General features: G+C 51.6%; 1 protein-coding gene and 1 long non-coding RNA gene across 5 annotated transcripts in view; both read right to left on the reverse strand.

Annotated features, from left to right (window-relative positions):
• The window catches only part of CHST15 (carbohydrate sulfotransferase 15), a 77,456-nt gene extending 61,285 nt beyond the window's left edge, over nt 1-16,171 (reverse strand). The window contains exon 1 of one of the 4 annotated variants that reach the window (XM_020870703.2): nt 15,997-16,171. The gene's annotated coding sequence lies outside the window, so the exon portion shown is untranslated. Of the gene's footprint in view, nt 1-14,871; nt 14,977-15,252; nt 15,354-15,727; nt 15,823-15,996 lie in introns of those variants that run through there. The other 3 variants (XM_070470379.1, XM_020870700.2, XM_020870699.2) reach the window with 3 other exon arrangements.
• Nucleotides 16,172-16,414: 243 nt separating this feature from the next.
• LOC110123023 (uncharacterized) lies at nt 16,415-24,128 on the reverse strand. Its single transcript, XR_002309411.2, has 3 exons — nt 22,467-24,128; nt 18,307-18,540; nt 16,415-16,823 (listed from the first exon to the last, which is right to left on the reverse strand). It is a non-coding gene; the product is annotated as an uncharacterized lncRNA (long non-coding RNA).
• Nucleotides 24,129-24,641: the final 513 nt, after the last annotated feature.

The following is a 24,641-nucleotide window of genomic DNA, read 5'->3' on the forward strand; positions in this document are numbered from 1 at the left end:
CTGGTTGGGGAACTGAGATCCTGCATGCCATGCAGTGTGGTGAAAAACAATAAAATAAAATGCACAAGAGCATAATTCAATTGGAATGGAGCTTCCCCATCAAGCCAAATGAGGCCGCAGAAATCTTCCCAACTTTAAAATGCCCTACAGGGACAGGATAGAAATTTCCTTCAGATCTTTGGAGTGTTCTCTCCTCTACTGATATACCTGTTTTCACCATTCAAAGATGGAAGGGACATGACATCTCAGTCAAGTCGCTCGTGTTGCAGATGAGGAAAGAGGCTCAGAGAAGTCAAGTAAGCAGCCCAAGGACACAGGAACTAGAAGTGTAAAGGCCTGAAAAAGTGAGGGCAGCCCCACAAGGTAAGAGTCAGTGACCTCTGAAGTCAGACTGCTGGGTTCAAGTCCCAACTCTTATCATTCATAAGTTACCAAAATTTGGGTAGGGTGACTCTCTCTAGCCTCAGTTTTCACATCTGTAAAATGGGGATGTTACTCATGTCTGTCGCAAGGTTGCTGAGAGTAAATGGAATAATGCAAAATCTAGCACATACTAAGTACCCAAATGTAGGTTACTATTATCAAAACTCAAGTTTCTCAATTCCCTGTCCTGGGTTCTATTTCACCAAAGTGAAGTGAAAGTGGTTCAGTCATGTCTGACTCTTTGTGACCCCCATGGACTATACAGTCCATGGAAACCTCCAGGCCAGAATACTGGAGTGGGTAGCCTTTCCCTGCTCCAGGAGATCTTCCCAACCCAGGGATCAAACCCAGGTCTCCCACATTGCAGGCAGATTCTTTACCAGCTGAGCCACAAGGGAAGCCCAAGAAGACTGGAGTGGATAGCCTATCCCTTCTTTAGCGGATCTTCCTGACCCAGGGATCGAACCCAGGTCCCCCACATTGCAGGTGGATTCTTTACCAACTGTGCTATCAGGGAAGCCCATTTCACCAAACTATTCTCTGTATATTATAGGTTCCTTGTCTCTGAGAATCTCTCAGATCTAGAGAAGAAGGCTGTGTGCATATCCAGGGATGAGGCCCCTACAGAGCTCCAGGTGGGCACATAGAGGCATGAAACACACAAACCATGGGTCTTCCAGAATTTCTTAATCTGATAAAAACTAATTTTAATTGATGGAAAACTGGGAGGGATTCAAAAACAATCTAAAAGATAAATGACAACACTGAAGTTCATGAAATTTTAAGGCTCTTCCAAAGTGCTGTGGCTCCCTAGGTTTAATGAAATTAGATGGCAGCAAGACAAGGTCTGTAGCGTAGTGATGGAATTGTACCTGTGTCAATTTCCCGGTTTTGATAATGTTGTATGGTTATGTAAGATGTTATCATTGTGGGAAGCTGGTTGAAGAGTACACAGGAACTCTGTGCTATTTTTGCAACTTCTTATGAGTCTAAAATTACTTCAAATTAAAAAGCTAAAATAAAATTATGGGCAGAATCCAGGAGTGCCAAAAGATTAAGGGGACTCCTGGCAAGTTGTCAACATGTCAAGACGCTGGGGCCAGGTGTGGGGAGCCACGGGCGGTGAGGAAAGAGCCTCCCCATGAGAGCACAGAGGAAGTCAAGTCCTGAGACAGGGACAGGACTTGGTCAAGGTCAGGGGAAGAAAGCAAGGCTCGAGGCAGGGGCCACACTAGCTGGGGAGTCTGCTATGCCCCAGCCCCTCTCCAAAGGGGGCCCTCTCCCTGAACCAGGCTGTCCAGAGTCATCACCAAACTCAGGTGAACAGCCACATGCTCACCTTTGGGATTTCACAGACTATTTCAGTCCTGTTTTCATGAGTGTGGTTTCAGCTACCCACCCAAGACTTCCCCCATCAAGCATGTGCTTACAGAAAAATAACTTCTGCTTACAAGCCAAACCCTCAGCGAGAAGACAAAAAGGATGGGGGTTTTGCTTCTCACTAGCCCTACCTTTTGAAACCACAGCAGCTGCAGGCCAGCCCAGCATGGGACAGGGGTTCTTCACCCAGAGATGAGAGACAGTGAGAGAGCAAAGCTGGAAAGGAGCTTCCCTGGTGCCTCAAACGGTAAGAACCTGCCTGCAAAGCAGAAGACTTGGGTCGATCCCCGAGTCAAGAAGATCCCCTGGAGAAGGGAATGGCTACCCACTCCAGTTCTTGCCTAGAAAATCCCATGGACAGAAGATCCTGGCGAGCTACAGTCGATGGGGTTGCAAAGAGTCAGACACAACTGAATGACTAACACTTTCAAAGGAAAGTGTGGAGGATGTAGAACAGAAAAGAATGGGCATCAACCCAAGTGTGCTATAAACCAAGTCCAGGCTGACCCGATCCCATCCCATCAAATGATCCCCTCCTGGGATCTTGGCACTGTCTGTTCTCTCCGCCTGGGATGCTCTTTCTGAGCTACAGACCGTGGTGCCTTCTTGTTCAAGAATCAGCTTAAACATCACCTTACTGGAAAGGCCTTCTCCAATCACCCAGACAGTCACTCCCTAACATGTAGCACTTATTATTGTCTGTTCTCTGATATTTATGAACTTGTCTATGAGATGGACCTTGTTCATCAAGTCACTGCCAGATTCTCAGCTCTTAGCACTGGGCACACAGTAGGTCCTTCATCACTGGGTGGTGACTCTTAAAGGGGATGCAGGACCTGAGTCAGAAGAATTGAAGATGAAGGGTCAAGCTCCCAATTGTTTTCATGAGCGAAGCTGCAGGATCAAGGGTAATTCAATGTATTCTGGCCTTCCTCCTTTCAGCCACTTGTCGGTACAGCCAATCATTCTCTCTCCTGGCCGGCGTCCTGGATATAACCTTGAATAAGACACACCTTCTATCCTAAAGGGACAAATAACCTTCTGATGGCAGAGACAGAAAGGAGGTAATTCCCGCAGTGATATGCTAAAGGCCAAAGGTGACTCCTGGGCCTCTGGCTGGGCCCCTGTGGAGATGAGGGCCATTCATGCAGAAAAGGAAACCAGAGCTAAAATCCCACAGAAGATGCAGTGATGGAACACGTATGCTAGTTACATCCAGGGAATCTGATCAAGAAACCCAAAGAAAGTCACAGCCGAGGACAGACTGAGGACAAAAGAGGCTCGCTCCTGAGATCTCTGCAGATTACCGGCCCCCATCTTTGCCATGGAAGAACTGGAAATCCATCTCAGAAGAAGAGCTGTGATCACTGCTACGTTCCATCTTAAAGAGCTGAACGCTCGCACCCACGTACAAACATAAGTGCATATGCGTGCACACGAGCGCACACACACACAGATGCCCGGGGTCCACCCCTGAAGAGCTCACACAGAACTGGAATGTGTGTTTTCTTTCAAAAAGCCCCATAGGGCTTTAGATTTAGAACCTGCATTTAGAACCAACAAGCTTCCAGCAAAGTTTCCTTCTGATTGTAGTCATAGAGGTGCATTGCAGTGTCAACAATAACAGCATGAAATGGATCCAGAAGGATCTTAACAGGTGAGCCTTCCTAAGCGCAGAGAACATTCCAGTCACAATACAAAAGCTAGCCTGGGGACTCGGCTCAACACCCGGGAATGCACCCCCAGCCACTCACTGCAGCACCCCTGCCTGGGAGAGCTGCCGGCTGGGCCTGCGTGTTTCTTTCCTCATTGCGGCCCAGCCTCTTTAAAAATCAACTTCATAATGTACCCTGGAGTCACAAGCACAGCCCCGTGTTTATGGGCTCGGCCAGATCAGATAAAATTTCATTCTCTGAATTGGTTCCTAATTTAATTACTCCCCGGATAAGCGCTGGCCTCCCGCTGCTTCAGGGAAAGAGCTCAGGAGGCACTGGCGCCACGAGCCACGAGCTGCAGCTCTCGCTTGCCAGCTGGTGGAGAATGAGCTGTTGTGGGGCGTCTGCAGGTCAGAGGGGGTTAGGACAGCGGGCGAGGGCCAGGCAGTCACCGTCTGTCCACCCAACCGGCCAATCAAGAGGGTGACCTGCCGCTTTACTAAGGGCTCGGGAGAATGTTGAGGGTAACTGAATCGACCCTAAAAACGCAGATTCAATCCTGACTCCGTGTAGCCTCTCTGGGCCTCAGTTTCCCCATCTGCAAAATGGGGCAGAACTATGTTCCCCTGAAGGCCTTTGCAAGCTCCAACATTCAGACAAGTCGGGGGAATCAGAACCTCATCTGAGAATCAGTCCCCCTTTAGGGCCGGGAGAAGAGCATATAAAAAGTAAACGAATTATGGAAAGCAAGTAAAGATAGCTCAAAAAATTTAATTCTAGAAATGGAGACATGTCCACACAAAGACTCATAAATAAATGTTTAAAGCAGCATTATCCTTTAGAGCCAAAAAGTAGAACCACCCTATCAACAGATGAATGGATAAATGTAATGTAGGCTATTCATACAACGGGATATTATGTGGCCATATAAAGGAATAAAGCGCTGATATAAGCTACCATATAGATGAACCATGAAACATGACGTTAAGTGAAAGAAACCAGACACAAAAAAAACCCATATCCTATGTGATTCCATTCATCTTAGGTCCAGAATAAAGAAATTAATAGAGATAGAAAGTAGATTCTTGGTTGCTTAGGGTGGGGGTGGTGAATGGGGAGATAGGGGGCTAACAGCTAATAGGTACACGGTTTCCTTTTAATATGAGGACATGCTCTAAAAGAAAACATGGTTCTGGTTGCATACATCTATGATCATACTAAAAACTACTGAATTGTATGATTGAAATGGTGAGTTTTATGTCATGTGAATTACATCTCATTAAAGCTGTTTTATAAAAAGGATAGGTTGAACAGACCAAAAAAAATCTGTTGCATGAATTTTAAAAATAAATTCGATGAGAACTTTGTAAAGTAAATATATATAACATAAATACACACACACACACACATACATGCGCACATTCTCCCTAAACAGTTCCACGACTTCATAACTGACTCAAAGGTACATAAACCACCAAAAAAAAAAAACTGCTAACATGAAAGTGGGCAGGTTTGCGTTTTTCTATTGATTTATTTCAGTTTAACAGCCAAAAGCAAATTTATTTTCTACCATTGAAATGGCAACTGAGGTTTCATCTACTCTTTAATACATCATTTTTATTCTTGGAACCAAATTGTGAACAACGCAAAAGATCCATGGATTTTCAACAGCCAACCGGTGAGCAAAGGATTTTTTTTTCTTTTTGCCTGGAAGTTATTTCCAATGAAGAGGCCACATTTGCTAAGCTCCCTCTTCCCTTTTGTGTATCTTTCCACATCTAATTTCTCACAGAAACTGCTACGTAACAAGTATAAATAACTTTCAAAGTTAGGGCGACACAGGTGTCAGGCTGAACCCAATTCCGTTATTCTGAGCGTTCTTTCATCCTCTCATTTAGGGCTCCTGACAACTTTCTTCAGCAAGTTCAACATGTCCTAAAAGCAGCTATTTCCTCTGACTTTCAAAACAGTGTGGGTGGGTTACTGGTCTGATATGGGGTTGGCTGGGGCCTTCCTGGAACTATTATCTTGATGGAGAATTGTGAGAAAATAAGGGAAGGTCACAACATGTGGGTCTGGCTACAGATGACCACAGAAAGGGCAATCGTGAGTGTCCCACAGTTCAAGAACATCCAGGGAAACAGGAAGATGGTCCTCCCTCAAGACTCACCATTTCTAAGACAAGAAATACTGATGAGTCAAAGTGAGAGGCAACCAGGGGAAGCTGAGCACTTAACCCTGGATGGTGCACGGGGCACGGTCAGGTTGCCGACTCGGCCCGCCACGCCCCTCCCCTCAGATCACCACCCCGTTTTACTTCCTCCCCTGAGTGGGGCTTGGCATCCTGGGACCCGGAGCAGAGAGATGCCTGAAGCTCCGACAGCCAGGACACCATGCCCCGTGGAGACGGAGAAGGATTCCTGCCATTTCAACTGAGCCTGGTCCTATAGCAACAGCACACGGAGGGGAGATGGAGCTGCCCCCACCCGCAGAAGGGCCCTGGGCTGCCTGGAATGCCAGGCAGAGGGGGCGCTGGTACAGCCAACCGGAGGCCAGAGCCAGGGGACCCCCAGTCCTGCCAAGATCCCTCTGGATCCCCACTCATGTGTCCTTCATCACCTTGTGATGATAGGGGGGTTTCCAGGTGAGGGACAAGCCTGGATTCAGAGCTCAGTTGTGGACCAGGTCGGCCAGCTCCCACCGACCAGACGACCCTCACTCTGTATTTGTTGAGACACTGGAGAGAGGCTTTCCAGCGAGGGCTGCCCCCTCGAGAATAAACCCACCCCCTCCCAACACAGACACACACACAGGTGCACGCACACACACACACATAGACACACACAATGCCAGGAGCAGAGGCCCTGGCCCAGCCCGACTGTAGCCCCCAGTCTCTCATTCCAAAGAAGAGGGCAGAGACCAAATAGGTGGTGACATCCTATCTCCAGCAAATGTCTGACAAGTCTGCACTGTTCATCATGGAAAATGAACAAGCTAAACAGCCCCAAGAATCTGCCGGAGGATGACATCCGACAGAGGCCCTCAGACCTCAACCTTGAACCAGAAACGGGACCACAGAAAGACCACCACCGATCCTGAATTCTTCTCCACATCTTCTTAAAGCAACAGCGATTCTGAAATCGAGTGTCTGGTTACACGACCCAGAGACGAGCCAGCTGCAGCCAATTCCCACCTGGATGTCCAGGAAACTGAAGGCAGGGAAGCTGGCCGGTCCCACGGGACCTGGGCCAGAACTTCGCCCTGCCCAGGGTGGCTGCAACTTAACAGATGGTATGATCACAAGTGTCTGTCGGGAAACCCCACCGATTGGCCCAGTTCCCTGGGGCCACCCACTTTCTTGTAATCCTGGAGATCCCTGACGTGCACAAAGCAAATGCAGTTCTGCATGTGTACATTTGGAAGACTCTTTATATAAACAGGTTCACGAATCAGAGGGAACAATCCTCTGTAGACCAATAGTCTGATTTTCGGTTTGGAAATTATGGTCTCTATAAATACACTCCAGGACATACTTTATATTTTTAATGCAAATATTTACATTCCAAACAAAGGAGCATGGAACTTAATGGCAAGCTATTTATACCGGCTATAAGAAACACTAACAGCTCCCACATTTCTTGCCTGAGTTAATGGCTCCTGCTTCTATTCCTGAAATACAAATTTCCATAGTATTTTTCCCCAAGACTCTCAAGACACACAAAAAACTGTGGTTACTACCTTTTAACCGCCCCAAACCTAATGTCAGGAAAGCCAAGTTTACTACCTTAGGCTCGTGACTCCTTCTGAAATGTACTGATAAGCACTAACTCTCCTGCACCATGCTACCAAATTGGGGTTACTTTTCTGTCTTCTTTGGGTGCACACTCAGAGGCCCACATGAAATCCATCACAGTCCTTTCTCCAGGACAAGCTGGCTCTTGATGTGTTAATTCAACAAACAGTCTCTCGTGACTGACCGGACCCCCAGACAGCCTCTCACCCTTGAGAGGCTCACCAGGCCGGGGTGAGTGGGCTACACCCAGAATACTAGAAAGATCATGGTAAAAAGGAGGATGGGGTCAAGGTCAAGTTCAGCAGAGGAGCCCTGCAGACACTCAGGAGGACAGTGACATCTGGATGGAAGGATGTAGAGAGATGGTTAAGAAATACTCGCAAAACTTCCAGAAGGCAATGATGAGAGGTGGGCGGGGGCTGGACGAAGGTTCAGGCCGTGAGGGGAAACCAAGAGCGGGGACCGAGAGGAGGCAGAAAAGGCTCTGGCACTCAGGCTATCAGTGGTAGGTACTCAGTCTGCCAGTGATTCTGCCCCTCCTTGTAAATTACCCTTGTGTTACAGTTAGAAGGCAGCCTTGAGGTCAAAGGCTGATCATTACCTCAATCTGACTCCTCACTGCCATGTTCTGCAGATAACAACATAGTCGACAGGCTTACCTCCTAACCTCGATGTCCTATCGACTGCATATCTGATGCTGTCCTTATCAACCCTGTACCTAACAGGTGCCACGTGTGAGACCCCTCCATGGGTCAGGCCCTGGGCTCAGCACTTATCATTTGTTCTGGGTGGATGGAGGGGTCAGAGGAGGTCAGCAGGGGACTCTTCTTGCCCACTCCTGGTGTTTCCTTCCTGGTGGAGAGAGCGCCGCCTGTGTACCACCACTGTGTCTCCACCTGCTGAGGTCCATACCATCCCAGGAGCGCGCAAGGAAGAGCCTGGCCTCATCTCTTCCCGCACAGAGTAGGCACTGCCCTCTGCTGGCTGCCCCGGGGCGGAGGTGGGGGGCAGCTGCCCTAGAGGAGGCTTCCGCTTTCCCACTGGCCTGCGACTCAGGGGAGGTCAGTGGCCCTCACTGCCCGCTTCTCACTTCAGGTATGCGATGCCCACACGCCCACTGGTTCAAGCACATTCTCCAAGGTCCACTTCAGTTGGGACCAAATACTGCATTTCTATCTTTATGCATCTTTCTCCTCCCCTATCTCTACTGATTCAGAACTTGGCCAGGAAAGAGGGGTTTAATTTGGGGGGCTCCCTTGAACCCTAATTTGCACTGTGCAAAGGAAGTGAAAGTCGCTCAGTCGTGTCCGACTCTTTGGGACCCCATGGAGAATTCTCCAGGCCAGAATACGGGAGCAGGTAGCCTTTCCCTTCTCCAGGGGATCTTTCCAACCCAGGAATCCAACCCAGGTCTCCCACATTGCAGGTGGATTCTTTACCAGCTGAGCCACAAGGGAAATCCAAGAATACTGGAGTGGGTAGCCTATCTCTTCTCTAGCGGATCTTCCTGGCCCAGGAATCAAACTGGGGTCTCCCACAATGCAGGAGGATTCTTTACCAACTGAGCTTTCAGGGAACCCATTTGTACTGCTGGCAACCAAACTACACTAAAAAACAAGATAGAGATTATCAACCTCACTTTACAGATAAGGAAACTGAGGACCAAGCAGATGTAATCACTGGCCCAGGGTCACAATAGTGGAACAAAGAAACACAGGAGAGACTCAAGCCCAGGTCCATGTGGTGTTCAGGCTCACCCCACCACCTAGACTTCCTCTCCAAGGGGATATGGGATTCAACACTCAGGCTAAATGCGCATCCGCGTGGTGGGCACCAAACCTTTGGTTGATTGGAAAATGAAGGTGCTAGTCGAACTTGCCTCATTCAGCCCGAATCAGCTAACACGTCACAAAGGGGAGACACAGCAGTCCAGACCCCTTTCAACAAGGAGTGAGACAATAACACAGCTTTACAGGCCTCTCAGACTCTAAAATGCACCTTTCAGCTTCACAGCAAATGCGCTATGGGCCCCCAGCCCCCTCAGGGCAGCTCCCTACAAGGGCAAGCAGAGCAAGTCAGAACTTTCCCCACATCCAGGGCCGTCCTGGGAGAAAGAGACCCGCCATCTCCCGAGGCCTCTCCCCCTCCTCCGAGGTCACACCAATATCTTCTCAACCACAGGGAGCAAAAAAGGGTCAGCAGGCACATATTCCATTTCAAGAGAAGATGTGAAACCACCAGGTTCTTGCCCGTCATAGGAAAAAATAATTGCACCTGCCCAGGTGGTGAAGGGCGGGGAAGCTTGGCATGCTACAGTCCACGGGGTCTCAAAGAGTGGGACACGACTGAGCAACTGAACAGCAAGGTGGCGCTAGTGGTAAAGAACTGGCCTGCCAATGCAGGAGACGTGAGAGATGTGCGTTCGCTCCCTGGGTGGGGAAGGTCCCGAGGAGGAGGGCATGGCAACCCACTCCAGTACTCTTGCCTGGAGAACCCCATGGAGAGAGGAGCCCGGTGGGCTACAGTCCATGGGGTCTCACAGAGTCGGACACAACTGAGGTGATTGAGCACAGCATAGCCCTGTAATCTAATTATGTGCCTGTGTTGGGGTATTTTCCAGGCACCTGGATGACGAGGCGGCCTGTCTCAATATTTTAATCACAAGCACAGTTCTGGAAAGGGTCCAGGTTTCCATTATAATGACACTCTATGCTTTTGAGGATCTGCCAGCCTCTCTTGCTTCAGAGACCCGGAAGGCCTGGACCCAGACAAATTCTAGAAATATAGCATAGGTGTCAGGACAAGCCTGCCCGGGCAAGAAGGCCCCCGCACACCCGCTCAGAACACTCTGAAGCTTGGAGTGGGGCTCAGGAATGCAGCATTCGAAAGCCGGCCTACCCAGTACATCCCCTGATCTGCCCCCGACTTACTCACCAGTACACAGGAGCACAGCCAAACCGCCCGACCGCCTGCCCGCGGTGTCCGCTGGAAGCATCTCAGAGGGCGGCTGTGGATGCAGCCCTCTCTTTGCCCAGAGAGATGAAGCAATCAGCCTGACTAGAAGCCAAGGCGTCCTGGGGTGTCAGAGAAGCTCTCTGAGGTAGAATATGCTAGAAGTCATGCTCCCCTCCTCCACCAGGAAACATACACAGCTACATTAAAAAAATAAAATAAAATAACTGGACAAGCAATTTCAAGGAGCTCAAGAGACATTCTCCCATCCGCTGTAATGAGCTCTGGAGCTGACGTATATTAAGCACTTACTGTATGCTAGGTACCACTCCAAGCCCGCATTAAGTGTCCTCTGTAGGACTTCCCTGGTGGCTCAGATGGTAAAGAATCCACCTGCAACGCCGGAGACTCAGGAGACCCAGGTTCAGTCCCTGGGTGGGGAAGATCCCCTGGAGAAGGGCATGGCAACCCACTCCAGTATTCTTGCCCGGAGAATCTCTTGGACAGGGGAGCCTGGCGGGCTACAGTCCATGGGGCCGCAAAGAGCGGGACACAACAGAGTGAATGAAACCTGGCTCAGCTCTCAGGCCCCAGCTCTCAGGCCAGGGGTGAAGCGGCCCCAGGCCACTCCAATCTCAGAGCCGCGCTAACCTAGCAACTGCGGCACTCTGGGCAGTGATATGTAACCTGACTCGTCAAGTTCTGCCTGGCCCACTACTCCAAGCTCTGCCTCGTGGCCCCCACGCACCTGGCCCTGGGCTTGCACCTGGAGGAAGACATAAATGTCGCATATGGCTGGCGCTGATGAAACAGGCTGCTCGCGTTTCCTCTGCATCCCTTTCGAAATCAACAGAGACCGAGAACCTGCTTTCCTCTGCCACCCCCCCACCCCACTTGCTGATTCATCACCGCCTTCCCCTTCGAGAGCCATGACTGCTTTTCCCCACCCCCACCCCACGTCCCTCCTTCCTCCACTCCCGTTCTGTGATCCGACCTCTTGCACATCCCGAGGGCTAGATGATTGGGCCCTGTGGTCTCCAACAGCCTCCCCGCCCTCTGATTGAGACAAAGCGAGACACCTGTCTGACCAAGCTGGCACAGGGCAAGCTGGGAACCAGTAAGGACCCAGCAAAGGACGGCTGTTAGGACCAAATGTCTTCCTCCCCAATGCCCACACTTGAAAAATATTCTGTATTGGCCCGAATCAACACAGACCCTTTACTTTTCTTCCTAGATGTGGACACTGGATGCACACACTAGATAACAGCCACCTCTGTGCTTCATCTCACGCTATGAAGACCCAGGTCTACACATAAATCATCCCGTCCTAGCACTTCATTTTAACGGAGGAGCCTCTCAGGAAGGAAATCAGACCCCAGCAACTGAGAACAATAAAGAAACACCCTGCAAGTCAGAACAGTCCCCCGAGACGTTGTCAGCTAAGTGAGCAGACAGGCTCTGAATCCGCAGCAAAGCAGCACAGTTAGGGCGGAAGTCAGCCACCGTCCCGAGTAGCCCCACTTTCAGGTGACGCACCGTCCTCACCAGCTGATGACTGAAAGCATCACTTCTACATCACGTGCTGCTCAAGAGATGCCTGGTGATGGCGTGCTCACACAGAGACACTCCCAGGCCAGCTACGTTTCTAGACAGTTTCTGCTTTCATTCACAGGTCAAGGAAACTCCTCTCTCACAAAACAGGTTCCAAACAGCACCTCCGTAATCCTGGAACTGCTGACGCCTGGGGGCCAGGACAGCCTTGGGATCCAGGGTGCAGGAAGCAAGAACTGCCCAGCACAGGGAGCGTCCACTCATCTGGGAGCTTCCAAGAGGCTCCAGCCCGGCAGGGAGGGCTGTAAGAGCCGGCCCAGGAGCCAGAGCATCGGAGACCTGGGCTATTGTCCCGCTTCTGGGCTCTGTGACTTGGGCTCACTACTCCGAGCCTCAATTCCCACATCAGTAAGAAGAGACTCCTCCCAGGCCACCCACCCTTTACTGGTCTTTTTCCCGGCCTTATTCTCCCAGCTCTTAATGCGGCTCACTGCTCAACTGTCCACGGGGCACAGACATCTTTGCCTGCTCCCTTCCTAGAAGGGCAGGAACTCTTTCTTCTCCCTGTGTTGGCATGTACTATTGGATAACGAAGTGATATGAAAAGTTTTATACAGAGTGCCTCTTTCCATATAGCAAGTGAAAGTGTTAGTTCCTCAGCCGTGTCTGACTCTCTGTGACCCCATGGTCTGTAGGCCACCAAGCTCCTCTGTCCATGGAATTCTCCAGACAAGAATACTGTAGTGGGTTGCCATTTCCTCCTCCAAGGGATCTTCCTGACCCAGGGATCGAACCCAGGTCTCCTGCACTGCAGGCAAACTCTTTACCAACTGAGACAGGAGTTCGTCAGATAGCTATTGAATGGACGCATGACATACAGCACACGAAGGTTGGCACTTGGCCATAGGCACAGAGGGCGTCCTCAATTCTTAGTCCCTCGGCCTGGGGCGGTGGTCTCCATATCCTTATCACGTGTCACACCTCTCTGATGGTGGAACACCCTTCCCAATACGCAAACTCAGGACCAGATGTCAAGCTTCAGACTTCTTGGCAGAGCATCCACTCCCAATCCTCTCCTCTCCCTGTAGAATTTGAGCCCACACTTAAATGTTCAGGCTTGAGAATTATCTTGAATATTAACAAGACTTGTCAATTTTTCTCCCAGTTGGGTAGAACTGAGTCAAAGCTGCCTTCTTGGGTAGGGCATGCGCTCACCTGCTCAGGGCAGCCCCGGAGTCTCCCCACCTCTCCCCATCCCCTGGAGCTAGCAGGGATTCACCTGGATGCCAGTGCACCTGGCAACCTCCAGCCAGGTCCTAGGTGGCCTTGGACACCCACAGTCTAATCACAACCCAGCTCTAACCCGAAGCATCCACTAGTGCAGTTCCAAGAGCCTAGGCTTCCTGTGGACCAGATGGTTAACTTGGGGCTTCTCTTCTGCACCTTCTCCAGACACCAAATAAGCAAAGTCCACTTTCCAACCTCTCCCAAACTTTCCTGCAAACACTGCCTCTTCCACACACTGGGATTAATCTTCTCTTCTTCGGGCCAGTAGAAAAGTCAAACACCTCCCCTCTCCTGGCCACAGGCAACAGCAACAGAAGAAGAGGAAGGTAGAGACACAGAGACTCACGGCAGCCACCGTGACAGTGCTGGGAACTCTGGCCAGCTGATCGTCAGAGAAAAGCAAGGCAGGCAGGGGATCCACTCTCGACAAACCTGCCTCTCCATCCTGCCTCCAAACACAAGGTCCTGGATGAATTAACCCTGCTCATTGCAGTCATGCAACATCCGGAGAGAAAGAACACAAAAGCATTACTGAATTTCCTTCAGAGGGCCAGGGAGCTGGACCTGGGAGGGGGAGAAGAGCCCCCTGCAGCTCCACTTCTGGCTCACTTGTGCACCTGAGAGAGAGAGCCTGGCAAGCTGCTTCACCTGCTGGCTCAGTTCCCCCAGCCAGTGGGAGGCAGGACATTCTCCTGCCAATCTTTCAGGAGCATTAGAGAGGAAAAACCTATTTGATTAAAAATTACCTAGTTAAAAGGCACTTTATTACCATGCTATTTTATGCTATTTTATGATTTGTGTGCTAAGACATTCGGATTCAATCAACATACTGTTGGTAAAATTAACAAGTACCATGTTTTGGAAAGGAGGGCTCCTGATTTTGCATCACTGGGGGAAGGGGAGTAGGAAAGTTGGGCATGGAAAATGCTGTGTGTGTGGTGGGGGGGAGCAGTTCTAGAGGAAGTTGGGGCAAATCTCCAGGCCTCAGTTTCCCCCCGGGCGCCCCGGGAGGTGCACCCGCGGGCTGCCTTTCTGCTCCATCACCTGGTGGATGTCCTGCCAGAACCGCAGCTGATAAGAACTGGGGCCCTGCAAACCTCTCGGCTCAGCCTCACAAGACAGCGCGCCACATCCCTTCGCGGAGCGTCCTGAGGCTTCCCAGAGATACAACTTCATTCCCCCAAACTCCGTGCCATCAACGCACCCTACGTGAAAGCAGCGAAGGACCTCGGGGAACGGGGAAACGGGGCCGGGGGCGGGGAAGCTGGGCTCAGCCCCAGCCTTTATCGCCTCCTTCTTGAACCTCCTTACTCCAGGCGCGGACGTCCAGCTGCCAACAACCAGCCCCCGAGCCCCAGCCTTCAGTCTGTACCCGCCGCTCCAGCCCCCTCGGGGCCGACCCCGGCTGCAGGGCTGACGCGCAACGTGGGGCCGGGACCGCGACGGGGCGGTCAAGCAGCCGCGCCCAGGACCCCGGCGGCTCCGAATCCTAAACACACACGCGCGCACGCCGGCCAATCCGTTCGCCCGGAGGAGTCGAAAGGCGCTTCCACAACGTTTCATTCATTCTCCCAAAGGCGATGTTCGCTTCTCCCGGGCGCCTGCATCCCACGATCTTAAGAGGACTCCAAGGGGGCTACCTGCGCCACGACCCGTTCCCCATCAGCCCACGGCCGCCGAGTCCTCTCCACCCGCACCTATCACCCAATAGACTCGCGCTCCATCCCGATCGGCAGCGTCGCCCCCGCGCAGGGGCCGATGCCACCCAGGCTCCCCGCAGTTCCGTCGCCCCGCAGCCCCCGCCGCCCCGCCACGCCGCTCTGCTCAGACCTGCAGCGCTCGGCTCGCCGCGCCCAGGCCGGCTGGGGACGCCGCCGCCGCCTCCGCCACCGCCGGGAAGCGCCGGCTCCTCCCGAGTCACACCGCCTCCGGAGCTGCGGCGGGGCGCTGGGAGGGGACAGGGGGCGGAGGGCCGGGAGGAAGAAGGCGGGGAGCAAAAGTTCAGGCCGCTCCGGGCCTCGCCGCGCCCCCGTCTCCTCCCAGGCCCGCCCACGCGGTCCCCCTCCCGGAACCCGGTCCCACGGGCTTCCGCGCCTGGGATCCCCCACCCCACGCCTCCCCGCCCGGGGCAGCCGAGGGGCTGGAGCCAGGGCAGGAAGGTGGCCCCGAACCCGAGTCAGGGAGAGAGTGGCGGATAGCAAACATACCAACCTGCACCGAGCTGCGCCTGGAAACTTCCCCGAAGTGCGCCGGGGAGCGGAGCGCATGGCTGGGGAATCCCCACCCCCACCTTCACCCCACGCGCGCTCCTAGGGAGAAAGCACCGATCGGTCGGTCAGTCGGTCCTCCGACTGCAGAGCGCGCCCCCCGCACCCCCATTCCGACTCCTGGGGCCGTTCTCCTGGACAGCTGGCCTGTGCGTGCCCAGAGGCAGCTGCCCGCAGCGCCACCACCCCGCCGCCGAGTCCCCGGTCCCCGAGCTCTGATCGCATTCTCCCTAGCCGGAGAGGGGGGCGTGCGAGCCCTTGGCGCCGCCGCCGTTGCCTCCGAGCAGCCCTTCCCGCGAGGCTCCCCGCGCGCGGGGCGCCCAGAGCGTGGCCGGGATCGGCGGCGAGGGGACGCCCTCCGCTGGAGACTGCGATTGCCTTGGTGAGGCTGGGCCGAGGGTCGCGGGGCCCAAACCTGCCTCGGCTCTGCGCGCGCTCGCAAGTTCATTGTCTGCCTGGGCCGTCGTCGCCTCCGCCGCCGCCGCCGCCGCCGCCGCCGCCACCGCGCGGGGAGCGCCGCGGGGAGTGAGGCTGCGCGCAGCCTCCGCCGGCCCGGACTCCCTACGCCCAGCCGGGGCCGACCCCGGCGCTGCCCGGCCGGAACGCGGAGGGGCGCCGGAGCTCGGAGCCAGACACCCACCCGCCGCCTGTGGCCGCCCCCGCGCCGCGCCTGGCACCCAACTTGTACCTGAGAAGCCGGAGTCCAGCCCGGGGGCGGCGGGGGCAGCTCAGCCTCTGCGGCTCCGCGGGAGCGCGCCCAGCCCCGCGCCCGGAGCCCGGCATGCGGGGCGCGTCAACCTGACTCCCCGAGTGCAGGGAGGAAAAGTTTTGGGAGTGACGTGCGGATGGCAAATGAAACATCTGAAGAGAACCCGCCCCCTCGCCCCGTGTTGCGCGGACACACATCAGCTCTGGTCTGGAATGTGAGACCAAGGCGTGCGCGCCGAGCGGTGGGTTTGCTTCCCGCCCCCTCCCCTTCCGAGTCAACACGGCATGGGCGCTGCGGTGATTCGGAAAGGAAAGCAAACCGAAACCCCTCAAGTCTGCCAGTGATACCCTGCCAGAGACATTTTTTTTTTTTTTTAAATGAACTTGGTGGTCTGGAGTCAGCCCGTGCATTGATATTCAAGGCCATGGCGCTGGTGGGTTCTGCGCCCTCTTGTATTTTTGCATCTGGAGACGGCTCTCCCAGGCTCTTCGGCCCAGCCTGCTTGCTTTCACAGCGAAGGAAGGTTCAGCGGGACCCCGAGCCCAGCCGCAGTGGCCCCAGGCGCGGCTGCTCCAGGAAACCACCGGGCTGCCCGAGGTCAAGGAAGTGGCGCACCCGTGGTCGACCTGGAGACTCTCCACCGAAGATAAACCAGTTGAAGAAAACACTCTGAATTCTGAAAGACTCAAGCCCAGCCTCTCAGAAAACAGATCTAAAGGACAGAAGGGGGGCGGGGGAGATCCTTGTCTTCGGTCACATAGCCTTTTGCCGGCCGAGTCCCCTTGACCACAGTCCAGCATCTTGTCCTAGGAGCAACCAGAAGTGGAGCTGAAATTTCTCCGTGTCCAGTGCCGACACACCGTTGAGGGTTGCATCCTGAGGGTACCTTGCCCCCACCCTTCCCCTCTTTCTGGAGAAACGTGATTTTTATTGCCGAGGCTCCTCTCACCCCCAGAAACTATAGCCCACCCTGAGGTCATAACCTTCTGCTCAGCATCCGTGGCAACTAATGCAGGGGTCACAATCAGAGGATTATAATTGCAGATGTGAAGCTGGGATGAGAGGGGAATTCTTCAAAACGGTATCTTGTTTTCCTGCAAATAATGCCTCTTACATAAAATCTACGAAGAGAGATTAATGCAGCAAAGAGACCAGGCTTAGAATCTCAGACGACATTGCTTTTTCCATATAGACTCCACTTGGTAGGTTTTGTTCATTATTATTATTTTTAAAACAAAAAGCTTTTTCTGAAAATACAATGAGCTGCTTTTTGCAGGGTTCACAATTCCCAATAGATGATGATGCCATTTTTCAAGGTCTTACACACGTTGTGGCTTTGGGGTTTATTTATTAGCTCCCAAGAAAAGCCTGCCTTTCAGTGAGGTTTATATACTCAAGTAATTGCAGGGGGAGGACACGGAGCAGTGTGCTGTTAAAGAAGGTTGGCTGTGCATGCGTCTGCAAGGAAGGCCTTGGGCCAGGCAGCTGTCAGACCAGAGTGTGCAATGGGTTTAAACAAACACAGGGACGGCTCTGTGGAAACACCCAGAAGGAAATCCCCTCCTGTAAGGGTGTGTGGAACATTATTCCACGGCCACACATACCTCCGTCTTTCCTCTCCTCCTTCCAAGTAAACACATCGCTCTGTTACATAGATGGCTTGGGGCCCACCCAGGTCACTTTCAAATTCAAGTGTCAGAAATCACGGTTGACATGGAGCAAATTGTTTCTAAGTATAGTCATGCTGCCGCTTTGATACAGATTCCACCAGGGACTTTCTAAAGGTATTTATACACGTGCCTGAGATTAACTGGAGGGCAGTTTTTCCTCTCAACTTTAATTTAAAAAAAAAAAAATCACCCAAGAATTGCCCTCGAGTCTGTTACTCTGGAGAGCTGAGAGAACACCCAAATACCAGATGTATGTGCGTGAGTGGATGGATGGACAGATGGATACGTGTCTGTGATAGAGGCTAGTGTATCACATTGGCAACTAGTGAGTGAAAAAAAAATGCAATTTAAGAAAACAAATGTCCCTTCCCCGGATGCACACTTAGGCCTCCATAATTCTGGAATTAAATTGTCTGAGTTCAACCCCTGCTGCTGACACCGACTAGCTGAGTGACACTGGACAAGTCATTTCTTTCTTTGCCTCCGTCTGGCACCTATAATAGCCCCTACATGTAGTAAGTTGAATTATTGACCCCATGCAGGTTATTACACTTCTATATCCTGTCACAGCGTCATAGTGCATGGACCATGCTTTCCCATCCCTTGACTTTGGACTTACCCACATGATTTGCTTTAGATAATGAGATTTTGAAGAATGTGGCTGAATCAGAGGCTCAGCATGTGTTGCAGGCCTGGGCTTGCTCTCTTGTGCTTTGAATCCTTAATGAGAACACCACCAACACATCCTGAGAAGCTGCTACTTCTTCCATCAAGGCTCTGAACTAAACACACATGCAGCAGACCCACACTCAACTTGCAGCCTGGAGCCAAGTGATTCCCCTGTGCAGCTGACCTATAAACACGTGAACAAGGGGAAAATGCGTGTTGCAAGGTATATGTTGGAGTTTTGTTACACAGCATTTTTGTGGCAATGGCTGACTGATACATGCCCTCAGTGGGCTGGTGTGAAGATTCTTGACACAGTGACTGAAAAACACTAAGCACAATTCTTAGACCCTCGTTAGAGCTCAGGGATGTCAGCTATTATCAGTAATCAATGCTACGGAAGGGGCTTTGCATGTAACAGTCACATGAGAACTGTTTTGCAATTGGTTAATTGAATTCATGAACAAATATTAGTTGAGCAAAGATTCTATGAGACAGTGCAAGCACATCAGAAAACTGGAAGACCAAGGACCTGCCATGATCCCCAAATTACACTCATTCACTCACTCATTTATTCATTCATCCAGCAGACATTCCCTGAACGCTTGCTCTGTGCTACACACTGGCGTGAAGGTGGAAGATACTGAGATGATTAAGTCTCTATGCCCCCCTGAGAATGGGGATCTACAGCTCCCTGCCATGTGACATACCCTGCCAAGGGCTCCCCCTGTGGTATTTCATTTGATCTTCACAATAGCCTTGTGAGCCAATATTACTGAGTCCCCATTTTTCAGGTGAGGAGACTGAGGCTCCGAAACAAAGCAACATAGGAAAAGACCAAAGGCCGCTCAATACCTTCTGTGTGCACTAGTGTCAGTGAGTTCAAGCTCACACGGGCACACCCATCAAGTGAGCGCAGTGAGAGCAGAGGAAAGAGGTGGACAGCTGCGTCTCCTGGCCTCACACATGTGGGTTGCTCAGGAAATACTGAGGCTCGGAGACCCGGGTTCTGCTTCTGCCATCCGCTGTCTGTAAGACCATGAGCCCGTCTCTTACTCTGTTTCCCCACCTGGAGGGAGGAAGGACCCTGAAAGCTGCAGCTCTGCGATCTTATAATGCCGCTGATGCAAGAGGCATGGCTGTTGGAAGTTCATTTTGAAGGAATGAAGTGATGGGAATTGCAGTTCCAAGAACTGGCCTAACAACTTGAAAACGGAGAGAACAAACCGCTTGGGGGGAAAGGAGACAAGGTCAGACCATGGGCACTGCTCATTACAAGCCCCAACTCAACAGCCGCAACGTTGCTTTCGGTCACTGTACTATAGGAGCGTTGAGACCAGAGCCTTTGGGGTCTCCCCAGATGCTCCTATCAGAATGGGATGCTCCTTTTATTTTTAATTATTTAGTTAATTTTAAAGTTGGCTGCAGCGGGTCTTAGCTGCCGCCTGTGGGATCTTTGCTCTTCGTTGCAGCGTGAGGACCTTAGTCTCGGCATGAGGGATCTAGTTCCCTGAGCAGGGATCGTGCCGGCCCCCTGCACTGGGAGCACAGAGTCTTAGCCACCAGACCACCAGGGAAGTCCCAGGAATGCCCCCCTTTTATCTGTCAGAGGACTTACTTATCACCTAATCCCCCTTAATGTTCAGTTTACGCTTTAGCAGAGCCTGGGATAAAGTTCAGTTCACCTTCACTTTATTCCCAAATGTGAGGCTCTTTCCACAGGGACAGCCCGGGGGGGCAGAATGCTACTGGAGTCAGAGCTCCTGTGCTGGGGAGGGTCGCCCCTGGGGGTGATGGGGGCCCCTGGGCTTCAGGGCACAGGCTCTCAAATTTGTTTCGGTGGACGTGGCTTCAGCTCTCTGCCACCAGCAACGACCTGCCCCCAGCCCTGTGACTTTGACGAATTTAGACTGCTTGGTAACCTGAAGTGCATTTCAATTTCATAAATTTAAAAATACTCTAGTTAGACAGATCCCTTCTGCAGTAATGCATCCATTAAGTGCACTTTAAGCCAATTTTGGTATGCTAATCCATCACAAATCGACGTGAAATTCAGGTTCTTGTGAAAATTTCCTACACTCCATCCAAAACCTCAACCGGATTTAGGATAATAGCAAACTCCTTAAAGCTGTGGACTTCAACTCTGTTGCAAAACTTCAGTGAAGGAAAACAACAGGCCAGTTTTAAACAAACACCAGAACAGGTGTATTTACATAAGAGCTGCCTATTCTAACAGGGTGGCCCAGGGGGTCAGTTCTCTTGCTCTCAAGATGCTCCCATAGCTGGAAGGCTTTAGAACTCTACTTTGGAGATCCCCCCAGGGAAATCTCAATGACTGTAAGCCCTTGGAGGGTGAGAACAGGGTCATGTAAATCTTGATATTCCCAGCCCCTATCTCAGAGCCTGATGCAGCGGACACTCCCAGTCAATGCCTGGACACTCCCAGGCATTCCGGTGAATGCCCCAGTTGGAATTTCCTGGCTTGATTAGCAACTTATCCACCAAACTATTTTCTAAAATCAAATGCTTTCCCCACCAATGAAGCCCGGGGATCCTGCAAGCACAGGCAGAAACCTCTGAAGGAAAATCAGATGAGGACTCCAAGCGATTTTAGCGATGACAATGTCATCACCTCTTTATCCTCCACGAGTCAGCGTATGGCCAGTAATTGGCGACACGAAGAACCTACGGGTGATGAGAGAGACATAATGTCATTGTTATCACCGTCTAAGACTCTGTCGCTACCAGCTGTTGACGGGCATCGCCTATTAACTGGATGTTTTTAGCTGCATAATAGACATTTAGCCAATAAAGTTTACAGCCGGTAGCATTTTCACTTACTTGTTCCTGTCATAAGATCTCCAACCCACCCAACACAAAAATGAGCTGTTGATTTGGTAAATTTAGAGCAGCACTGCCTGCCGTAGTTGTGAAATACCTGAGCCTTCTAAATACATTCCACTTTCCTGGTTGAGCCTTAGAGGCTCCTAGCAGGTCTTGGAAATTTGCACTCCCTTCCCTGCCCACCTTTGCTGCTGGGTCCAACCCAGACCAGACCTGCTTCACCCCTCACTACCGCAGTTCTCTAAGTTCCCCACCACACACCTGCCCAGATGCCTGAGGCAGGCACGCCAGTGTCATCCTTACCTCTTGGCTCCTTTACCCCCCCATCTCCCATTAGCCATCATCATCTTCTCAAGCCTGGGTTGCGGTTTTTTTTTAATGCAGATTCCTTGGTTCCAGAACCAGAGATTCCACTTCAGTAGGTCTGAGGTAAGACTCCAGGATCTGAAACTCTGGGAGTGGTACGTGTTTAATATACATGTATATTATACAGTATACAGATACAGTGGTATCTGTTTAATATACAGATTAAACAACCCTCTTCCCGCTGTCTCCCTTGGGCCTCTTGCAGCAGCTTCTAGCTACACTCTCTGCCTCCTTTCCTTGACTTCCACTAACTAGTTCTTTCTACACGCACAGTCAGCATCTTTTCCAACACTCAAATCTGAGCATGTCAGCCCCATAGTTAAACACCTACAATGCCTCCCTTGCACCCAAAGGTGAGTCCAGCCCACAGTGCCAGGCAGGGTCCCAGGCCCCTCTCCCTTCTCAGCCCTCACACGCCCATCAGCGCTGTTCACACTGCCTCCCCAAGTGGCCCAGGGACAGCAGACATGATCACGCTGAGATGAGTTCTAGGACAGTGGCATCAACAGGCATTTCCAGGGACTATCTGCTCTTGGATGAAGGGTTAACTCGAGAAAAATCGCTTCCTTACAAGTTTCTTCAATGACATTAAAATTCAGCTTGACAGTGGCCCCTTTCCATCCCTGCCCATGACGTGAGGGTGGAACTGGATTCTCTCCTGGCACTGAGCCCCTCCAGGGTGTCATCAGCATCTTGATTACCCATCACAAGGAATGATAGAAGGTGATCTGCTCTCTGGCTGTATTAGTCTCCTGCAGCTGCGTAACAAATGACCCCAAGCCCAGTGACTTCAAACAGCACCTTCTAACTACCACATGGTTCTGTGGGTCAGAAGTCTGATGGATGCTCTGCTCTAGGTCTCACAAGAATAAAACCAAGCGGACAGCAGGGCTGGGCTCTTACCTGCAGGTCCTGGGGTGGAAGCCCTTCCAAGCCCCTCTCAGGTGGTCAGCAGGATTCACTTCTTCGAGGTTACTGAGTCCCCACGTCCTCACTGGGTGCTGGTTTGGGTTTGGTGTCTACTCCCAAAGGCCACCACCACCTCTCCTCACGTGGCCCCTTCTATCTGCCAAGCAGCAACAGCACTCAAGTCCTTCTTGTCTTGGGCCCCCTGTGCTCATTCTTTCTGGGCTCCTGTGATGACACAGAGCCCATCCAGGAGAATCCAAGGTTTTAATCATGCAGGATAACCTCCTTATCTTGATAAGGTTGACTGATTAGCAACTTTAACTGCATCACAAAGGTCCCTTTTGCCATGTAACCTACACATTCATAGACATGACCCCAGGGACAAAGGTGATGGGGTTCATTTAAAATTCAGCCTACCACACTTCACTGTTAGGAAATCTGAAAGATTAGCTCCTCTTGCCTGCATCAGTTCTTCCAGGAACATTTCCTAAGCAGGTCCAGAGATGCCATGCAAGAGCTCTCTGAACAGCAGCCCTGCCCTCTAGAGGCGCACGATCTAAAAGGACATGGAAGGGAGAATCAAGTGCCAAGCCTATGCCAGGGCTAGAGCAGGGGCCTGGCAAAGGGCAGGTTTTTCATGTACTCAGTAGGAAGCTGGTCTCCACAAGGATCCCCAACCCCCAGTCATCCAGGCTGCTCACAGGTTTTGCTTTATCTGGAACCCTCTGTGCAGTGATTCACTTGCCATGTTCTTTCACTATGCTCACATAGAAGCAATTTACATACTGAAATATATCCAGATAAAGTGTAAGGCGGCTGGAAGTTGCTTCAATAATGGAGTGTGGGAAGAGTGGGCTGATGATGGTTGGAGCTAGAGAGTGGGATGTCAGGCACCCATCTCTATTTCTGGGCTGCATTTGGACATGTCCACATAAGAAAGCTGAGCGCCAAAGAACTGATACTTTTGAACTGTGGTGTTGGAGAAGACTCTTGAGAGTTCCTTGGACTGCAAGGAGATCCAAACGGTCCATCCTAAAGGAGATCAGTCCTGGGTATTCATTGGAAGGACTGATGCTGAAGCTGAAACTCCAATACTTTGGCCACCTGTGCAAAGAACTCACTCATTTGAAAAGACCCTGATGCTGGGAAAGATTGAAGGCAGGAGGAGAAGGGGACAACAGAGGATGAGATGGTTGGATGGCATCACTGACTCGATGGACATAATTTGAGTAGGCTCTGAGAGTTGGTGATGGACAGGGAAGCCTGGAATGCTATAGTCCATGGGGTCGCAAAGAGTCAGACATGACTGAGCTACTGAAGTGAACAGCACAGAGAGTTTGGGAAAATGTCTTTATAAAAGATCATGTGTTTCATCATAAATGGGAAAACCACTATCATTCACCATAAAAAGTTGTCCAAAATTACATATAATTAAAAGACAGCAAAGTGGTCACATTCCAGCAAGGTTACTGACTGGTGTTTTCTCCCTGTTAGGAAAATTACCAAATGTCAGAGTTTAAGGACTAGGACCCAGGGGGGCATTCTCACTGAGACGGTTTTAAGAAGACCTAACAGTTTTCTTTGGGCCTTCCTTGGTTTCTCAGACAATAAAGAATCTGCCTGGAACGCAGGAGACCAGGGTTCAGTCCCTGGGTCAGGAAGATCCCCTGGAGAACGGAATGGCAACTCTCTCCAATATGCTTGCCTAGAGCGTTCCAGGGACAGAGGAGCCTGGTGTGCTATACAGTCCATGGGGTCATAAAGAGTCAGACACAACTGAGTGACTTTCACCTTTTTTTAAGTTCTCTTTAAATCCTTCTGATAACCTTCCCAGTAAGCAGCTCCACTGTATTTAACACCTGGTCCATGTACCCCTAAAAGGCCCCTGTGGTCTGGACAGACTCTGAGGCCCTTTTGGACGCTGCAGTATCCCAGTTTGTGACTGTGGATGTGCTGTACGCTGGTCTGGGGCAGAGTTATGGGTGACGGAGGGACTGGAGGGTGGAGAGGAACAGCCCAGGCCACCAGGGAGAGTCGCCTTAAATGAGGAAAGCGTGAACCCTGAGTTAGCCCTCCGACCTTGGCACCTGAATCTTTTCTCCAAATCTCACTCTCTCCTCCCACTCAAGATGAGACCCCAAGCACTGCTCACACCCCCATCCCAAGCTG

Source organism: Odocoileus virginianus, chromosome 7 (assembly GCF_023699985.2).
Source record: "Odocoileus virginianus isolate 20LAN1187 ecotype Illinois chromosome 7, Ovbor_1.2, whole genome shotgun sequence".
Lineage (NCBI taxonomy): Eukaryota > Metazoa > Chordata > Mammalia > Artiodactyla > Cervidae > Odocoileus > Odocoileus virginianus.